At 39.6% G+C, this 8,005-nt stretch overlaps 1 pseudogene; it reads left to right on the top strand.

Annotated features, from left to right (window-relative positions):
* The first annotated feature begins 2,441 nt into the window (after positions 1–2,441).
* Positions 2,442–8,005, top strand: part of LOC136131342 (tigger transposable element-derived protein 1-like) — a 29,043-nt pseudogene continuing 23,479 nt past the window's right edge.

Raw genomic sequence — 8,005 nt, 5'->3', positions numbered from 1 at the left:
TGAAACAATCCTATTGTTTTGTAATACAAACCATATAAATAATGTTTGACAAAATATTTCCTGGTCAGTAGGAATAAACCAAAAAGAAGTGATTTTTAAGTGCTGTGGGGTGCGTATTCCACTAGAGGGTACATAAGAATTTTGTTGCAGGGGAGACAATGTGAAGTTTTTCTATTTATTAAAAAGGGATCATGGATTAAAAATGGAGAAATGCTCCCTTAAAATATCCCTCTACCCCTTAAAGCTCACGTGTAATCTAAAACTTGCCCTTCCTACATTCCAGATCTTTCTTGTTCATTGCTGCTGCTTGAGTCCTGGGTCCCTCTGCAGCATTATTTCCCTGGTCTGCTGTGCTATTTGCAAATAGCACTCTACCCTTTTTCTGGCATCCAATCTCACTCTTTTCCTTCCCCTCTCTCCATGCTACACAGGAATTCAGAAAGATCATTTTTTAAATTCAATTAATTATTTATTTATTTTTGGCTGTGTTGGGTCTTCGTTGTTGCGCCTGGGCTTTCTCTAGTTGAGGCGAGCAGGAGCTTCTCTTGTTGCGGAGCACGGGCTCTAGGCACGCGGGCTTTGGTAGCTGTTGCTCATGGGCTCTAGAGTGCAGGCTCAGTAGTTGTGGTGCACGGGCTTAGTTGCTCCGCAGCATATGGGATCTTCCCTGACCAGGGCTCGAACCCACATCCCCTGCATTGGCAGGCAGATTCTTAACTACCGCGCCACCAGGGAAGTCCCAGAAAGATCATTTCAAACCAGAAATCTAATTTGATGTTATGCTGGTTACTCCAGCATAAAATCACTTAGTGGCTTCCCATTCTCTAGAGGAAAATATTCACATTCTTTAGCACATTGGATTACTCTATGAACCTCTTGTAAGCTGGCCTCTCCTCACCTTTCCAGCTTCATGCTCTCTCTTCTTTCCTTCCCCATTTAACATGTATTCTTGAACTTTTGAGGTGCTCTCTTCAAAGGCAGCCATGGCCTCCAAAACTTGTCTCCATTGTTTTGTCTCTACCTACAACAGCATTTCCTCCTTTTTCACATTATCAGTATGAAAAATCAAACACAACATAGTCCTTGCCAGTGGTGATCTAGCAGCAATACACTCACAGTAGAGAGAATATTATTATCAATTCCCTCATTCAAAGAGGTCCTCCCTGGGCACTCATCTTCTAACTATACAGATGTTTCCTTACTGTTTCTGATCTGCACAATGAGCACAGGACATAGCATTTTTTTTTCTTTCTTTAGAAACAAATTTCTGCATCCCAAAATTTGAAACGGAACTACAGAACATTATCATTTAACTGACATCAGACATTTTTCTCTTCTCATTAATCTTAAACTCTGAAGGATTTACTGAAGTCTCATATCCCTTGATCTGACACTTTAAGAGTTAGGAACAGCCACAAAGACTACAGCTGGGAGATAAGATGTAGATTAAAAGAACCATTAACTCACAATGGCATTAGAAAACCGTAAGTGTTGAATTCAATTTGGACGAGGTTCAAAGCACCAAGTAAAGTGGGCGGTAAAGGCTGTAAATAGCTTTTAGTGCCCTGGAACTCAACTTTTTCCCTTGGAGCAGCAACAGAGCAATCACATTGCTAAAAATTAGGTAATTTGTTAGCCACTCTCTCCTTCTTCATGAACCACTACATTTCTGCTGCTTTATTCATAAAGGCCATATGTCTAGCAGTTAGGAGTGCATCCTTGGAACTGTATTGATAAATTTGAATTCCTGTATCTTCACCTCAGTGTAAGACCTCAGGCAGATCTTGAGCACGGGCTCAAGGCGCGCGGGCTTTAGTAGTTGTGGCACGTAGGCTCAGTAGTTGTGGCGCATGGGCTTAGTTGCTCCATGGCATGTGGGATCTTCCTGGGCCAGGGCTCGAACCCATGTCCCCTGTACTGGCAGGTGGATTCTTAATCACTGTGCCACCAGGGAAGTCCTGCAAAATGTGAACTAAATTGGGTTTTATGAATGATTTTTTCTTATGCTGATCAGCTTTTGTTAGTACATGCATACCTCGTTCTATTGCACTCCGCTTTATTGCACTTTGCAGATATTGCGTTTTTTACAAATTGGTTTGTGGCAACCTGCCTTGAGCAAGTCTATCAGTGCCATTTTTCCAACAGCATTTGCCCACTTCGTGTCTCTGTATCGCATTTTGGTTATTCTTGCAATATTTCAAACTTTTTCATTATTATGATATTTGTTATGATAATCTGTGATCAGTGATCTTTGATGTTATTATTGTAGTTGTTTTGGGGCATCACGAACTGCGCCCATATACAACGGCAAACTTAATCAATAAATGTGTGTTTCAAGTGCTCCACCAACCAGGCCATTTCTCATCTCTCTCCCTCTCTTCAGGCCTTCCTAACCCCTGAGACACAACAATAGTGAAATTAGGCCAATTAATAACCCTACAATGTCTTTGAAGGGTTCAAGTGAAAAGAAGAGTCGCACATCTCTCACTTTAAATCAAAAGTTAGAAATGATTAAGCTTAGTGAGGATGGTATGTCAAAAGCAAGCTCAGACAGGCTGAAAGCTAGGCCTCTCGTACCAAAGAGTTAGCCAAGTTGTGAATGCAAAGAAAAAGTTCTTGAAGGAAATTAAAAGTGCTACTCCAGTGAACACATGAATGATAAAAAAGCAAAACAGGCTTATTGCTGATATGGAGAAAGTTTTAGTCGTCTGGATAGAAGAGCGAACCAGCCACAATATTCCCTTAAGCCAAAGCCTAATCCAGAGCAACACCCTAACTCTCTTCAGTTCTGTGGAGGCTGAGAGAGGTAACAAGCTGAAGAGGAAAAGTTTGAAGCTAGCAGAGGTTGCTTCACGAGGTTTAAGGAAAGAAGCCAACTCCATAGCATCAAAATGCAAGGTGAAGCAGCAAGTGCTGATGTAGAAGCTGCAGCAAGTTATCCAGAAAATCTAGCTAAGATCATTAATGAAGGTGGCTTCACTAGACAGCAGATTTTCAATGTAGACAAAATAACATTCTATTGATAGAAGCTACCATCTAGGACTTTCACAGCTAGAGAGGAGAAGTCAATGACTGGCTTCAAAGCTTTAAAGTACAGACTGACTCTCTTGTTAGGGGCTAATATAGCTGGTGACTTTAAGTTGAAGCCAATGCTCATTTACCATTCCAAAAATCCTAAGGTCCTTAAGAATTATGCTAAATCTACTTTACCTGTATTCTATAAATGGAACAACAAAGCTTGGATGATAGCATAGCTGTTTACAACATGGTTGACTGAATATTTTAAGCTCACTGTTGAGACCTAGTACTCAGAAAATAAAGATTCCTTTCAAAATATTACTGCTCATTGACCATGCAGTTCATCACCCAAGAGCTCTCATGGAGATGCATAATGGGATTAACATTGTTTTCATGGCTGCTAACACAACTCATAGATCAAGCAGTAATTTCGACTTTCAAGTCTTATTATTTAAGAAATACATTTCATAAGGCTGTGGCTTCCATAGATAGTGATTCCTCCAATGGATCTGGGCAAAGTAAGTTGGAAACCTTCTTAAAAGGATTCACTATCTTTTCACCTATCCTATTCTGTTCACCTATTACCAACCTATTATAGATGCCATTAAGAACATTTGTGATTCACAGGAAAGGCCAAATATCAACATTAACAGGAGTTTGGAAGAAGCTGATTCCAATCCTCATGGGTGACTTTGAGGGATTCAAGACTTCAGTGGAGGAAGGAACTGCAGATGTGGACATAGCAAGAGAATTAGAATTAGAAGTGAAGCCTGAAGATGTGACTGATTTGCTGCAACCTCATGATAAAACTTTAACAGATGAGGAGTTGTTTCTTATGAATGAGCAAAGAAAATGGTTTCTTGAGATGGAATCTGCTCCTGGTGAATGTGTGTGAAGATTGTTGAAATGACAACACAGAATTAAGAATATTGTTTAAACTTAGTTGATAAAGCAGCAGCAGCGTTTGAGAGGATAGATTCCAATTTTGAAAGATGACCTACTGTGGGTAAAATGTTATCAAACAGCATTGCATACTATAGAGAAATTGTGCATGTAAGGAAGTCTCATTCAATTCTGCAAACATCATTTGTTATCGTATTTTAAGACGTTGTCACAGCTACCCTAACCTTCAACAACCTCCACCCTGATGATCAGCAGCCATCAACACTGAGGCAAGACCCTCCACCAGCAAAAAGATTATGACTCACTGAAGGCTCAGGTGATTGTTAGCATTTTTCAGCACTAAAGTATTTTTAAATTAAAGTATGTACATTGTTTTTTAGACATAATGCTATTGCACACTTAAGAGATTATAGTATAGTTTAAAAGTAACTTTTATACGTACTGGGAAACCAAAAAATTCATGTAACTTGCTTTACTGTGATGTTTACTTTATTGCAATGGTCTGGAACTGAACCTGCAATATCTCTGAGGTATGCCTGTGTAAAACAGGGAGGGATTAGGTAGAATTCCAAGTAGAATGTAGAACAAGGTAGGAGCATAAGAATGAAAGTATAAGTGGAGTGTAGGGTAATGTAAACTTAGCATGTTACAAACTGAACTCTACTTTTTCCTAAATCCTTCCTTCTTGCTAGGGAAAGACATCATCATTCATCTACTCACCTAAGGTGCAAACCTGGGAATTATCCTAGACACTTTCATTGAATATCTGCATCCAATCAGACACCTAACGATGATTCTACTCTGAAACTGCCTGGAAGTCAGTCCTTTTGTCTCTTTGCTCACAGCTATTGACCTAGGTCAGGCCCACATCAACTCTTGTCTACATATATTTTTTTTCTCTGCCACTAACACTCCTCAACTCTTACCCAGTCTCCCAAATGTTGGCAGCTGAGACTTTCCAAATAGAAATTGGATTATGTCACTTTCTTGAGGTCCTTAGTGACTCCCTGGGCTAGTAGGAACAACTCTTCAGCTAAAGGCCTCACCTGGTATGCCTCTTTCTTCCCCCTCCAGTTATTAAATCTATAATAAGCCATGATGATGAGTCATGCGTCACCACTCCCTCTGACTAGAATGTAGTCCCCATCCTTTCCACGGCTTCATTCACCACTCTCTCTTGATCAACAGTTTGTCTGACTATAGGATTCCACGTTGGACATTTCCCCCTTAAAACTTTGAAGGCACTGCTCCAGAGTCTTCTCCCTTTTAGAGATACAGTTGAGAAGTCTAATGCCATTTTGATTTCTGATTCTATGTATATGACCTGATTTTTTTCTTTCCTCTCTTTCTGAAAGCTTTTAAGGTCTTTATCCCTAGTGATCCAAAGTGTTACAGTGATACATCCTTGTGTGGGTCTTTTTCATTCATTTTGCTGGAGATAAATGGTGGATGTTTTCAATCAAGACACTCATTTCCTTTAGATATGAGGAATTTTCTTTTATGATTTCTCTGCTAATTTCTTCCCCTCCATTTTCTTTCTTTCTTTTTTTTTTTAACATCTGTTTTGGAATATAATTGCTTTACAGTGGTGTGTTAGTATCTGCTGTATAACAAAGTGAATCAGCTATACATACACATACATCCTCATATCTCCTCCCTCTTGCGTCTCCCTCCCACCATCCCTATCCCACCCCTCTAGGTGGACATAAAGCACCGAGCTGATCTCCCTGTGCTATGGGGCAGTTTACACTAGCTATCTATTTTACATTTGGTAGTATATGTAAGTCCATGCCACTGCCTCACTTAGTCCCAGCTTACCCTTCCGCCTCCCCATGTTCTCAAGTCCATTCTCTATGTTTGTGTCTTTTCTTCTGTCCTGCCCCTAGGTTCTACAGAAGAACCTTTTTTTTTTTTTTTTAGATTCCATATATATGTTAGCATATGGTATTTGTTTTTCTCTTTCTGACTTACTTCACTCTGTATGACAGTCTCTAGGTCCATCCACCTTACTACAAATAACTCATTTTTGTTTCTTTTTATGGCTGAGTAATATTCCATAGTATATAGGTGCCACAGCTTCTTTATCCATTCATTTGTCGATGGACACTTAGGTTGCTTCCATGTCCTGGGTATTGTAAATAGAGCTGCAGTGAACATTGTGGTACATGACTCTTTTTGAATTATGGTTTTCTCAGGGTATATGCCCAGTAGTGGGATTGCTGGGTCATATGGTAGTTCTATTTTTAGTTTGTTTTTTTTTTGCAGTACGCGGGTCTCTCACTGTTGTGGCCTCTCCCATTGCGGAGCACAGGCTCCGGACGCGCAGGCCCAGCAGCCATGGCTCACGGGCCCAGCCGCTCCGTGGCACGTGGGATCCTCCCAGACCGGGGCATGAACCCATGTCCCCTGCATCGGCAGGAGGACTCTCAACCACTGCGCCACCAGGGAAGCTCTATTTTTAGTTTTTTAAGGAACCTCCATATAGTATGCATATAGTGGCTGTATCAATTTACATTCCCACCAACAGTGCAAGAGGGTCCCCTTTTCTCCACACCCTCTCCAGCAGTTATTGTTTCTAGATTTTTTGATGATGACCATTCTGACCTGTGTGAGTGGATACCTCATTGTAGTTTTGATTTGCATTTCTCTAATGATTGGTGATGTTGAGCATCCTTTCATGTGTTTGTTGCCCATCTGTATATCTTCTTTGGAGAAATGTCTATTTAGGTCTTCTGCCCATTTTTGGATTGGGTTGTCTGTTTTTTTGATATTGAGCTGCATGAGCTGCTTGTAAATTTTGGAGATTAACCCTTTGTCAGTTGCTTCGTTAGCAAATATTTTCTCCCATTCTGAGGGTTGTCTTTTCGTCTTATTTATGGTTTGCTTTGCTGTGCAAAAGCTTTTATGTTTCATTAGGTTTCATTTGTTTATTTTTGTTTTTATTTCCATTTCTCTAGGAGGTGGGTCAAAAAGGATCTTGCTGTGATTTATGTCATAGAGTGTTCTGCCTATGTTTTCCTCTGAGAGTTTTATAGTGTCTGGCCTTACATTTAGGTCTTTAATCAATTTTGAGTTTATTTTTGTGCATGGTGTTAGGGAGTGTTCTAATTTCATTCTTTTACATGTAGCTGTCCAGTTTTCCCGGCACCACTTATTGAAGACGATGTCTTTTCTCCATTGTATATTCTTGCCTCTTTTATCAAAGACAAGGTGACCATATGTGTGTGGGTTTACCAATGGGCTTTCTATCCTGTTTCATTTATCTATATTTTTATTTTTGTGCCAGTACCACCCTGCCTCGATTATTGTAGCTTTGTAGTATAGTCTGAAGTCAGGGAGCCTGATTCCTCCAGCTCCATTTTTCTTTCTCAAGATTGCTTTGGCTATCTGGGGTCTTTTGTGTTTCCATACAAATCGTGAAATTTTTTGTTCTAGTTCTGTGAAAAATGCCATAAGTAGTTTGATAGGGATTGCATTGAAACTGTAGATTGCTTTGGGTAGTAAAGTCATTTTCACAATGTTGATTCTTCCAATCCAAGAACATGGTATATCTCTCCATCTGTTTGTATCATCTTTAGTTTCTTTCATCAGTGTCTTTCAGTTTTCTGCATATGGGTCTTTTGTATCCTTAGGTAGGTTTATTCCTAGGTATTTATTCTTTTTGTTGAAATGGTAAATGGGAGTGTATCCTTACTTTCTCTTTCAGATTTTTCATCATTAGTGAATAGGAATGCAAGAGATTTCTGTGCACTAATTTTGTACCTACTACTTTACCAAATTCATTGATTAGCTCTAGTAGTTTTCTGGTAGCATCTTTAGGATTCTCTATGTATAGTATCATGTCATTGGCAAACAGTGACAGTTATACTTCATCTTTTCCAATTTGTATTCCTTTTATTTCTTTTTATTCTCTGATTTCTGTGGCTAAAACTTCCAAAACTATGTTGAATAATAGTGGTGAGAGTGGACAACCTTGTCTTTTTCCTGATCTTAGTGGAAATGGTTTCAGTTTTTCATCATTGAGAACAATGTTGGCTGTGGGTTTGTCATATATGGCCGTTATTGTTGAGGTAAGTTACCTCTA

This window comes from Phocoena phocoena, chromosome 11 (genome assembly GCF_963924675.1).
Source record: "Phocoena phocoena chromosome 11, mPhoPho1.1, whole genome shotgun sequence".
Lineage (NCBI taxonomy): Eukaryota > Metazoa > Chordata > Mammalia > Artiodactyla > Phocoenidae > Phocoena > Phocoena phocoena.
The sequence above is the reverse complement of the archived record's forward strand: the minus strand, read 5'-3'. Positions and strand labels throughout refer to the sequence as shown.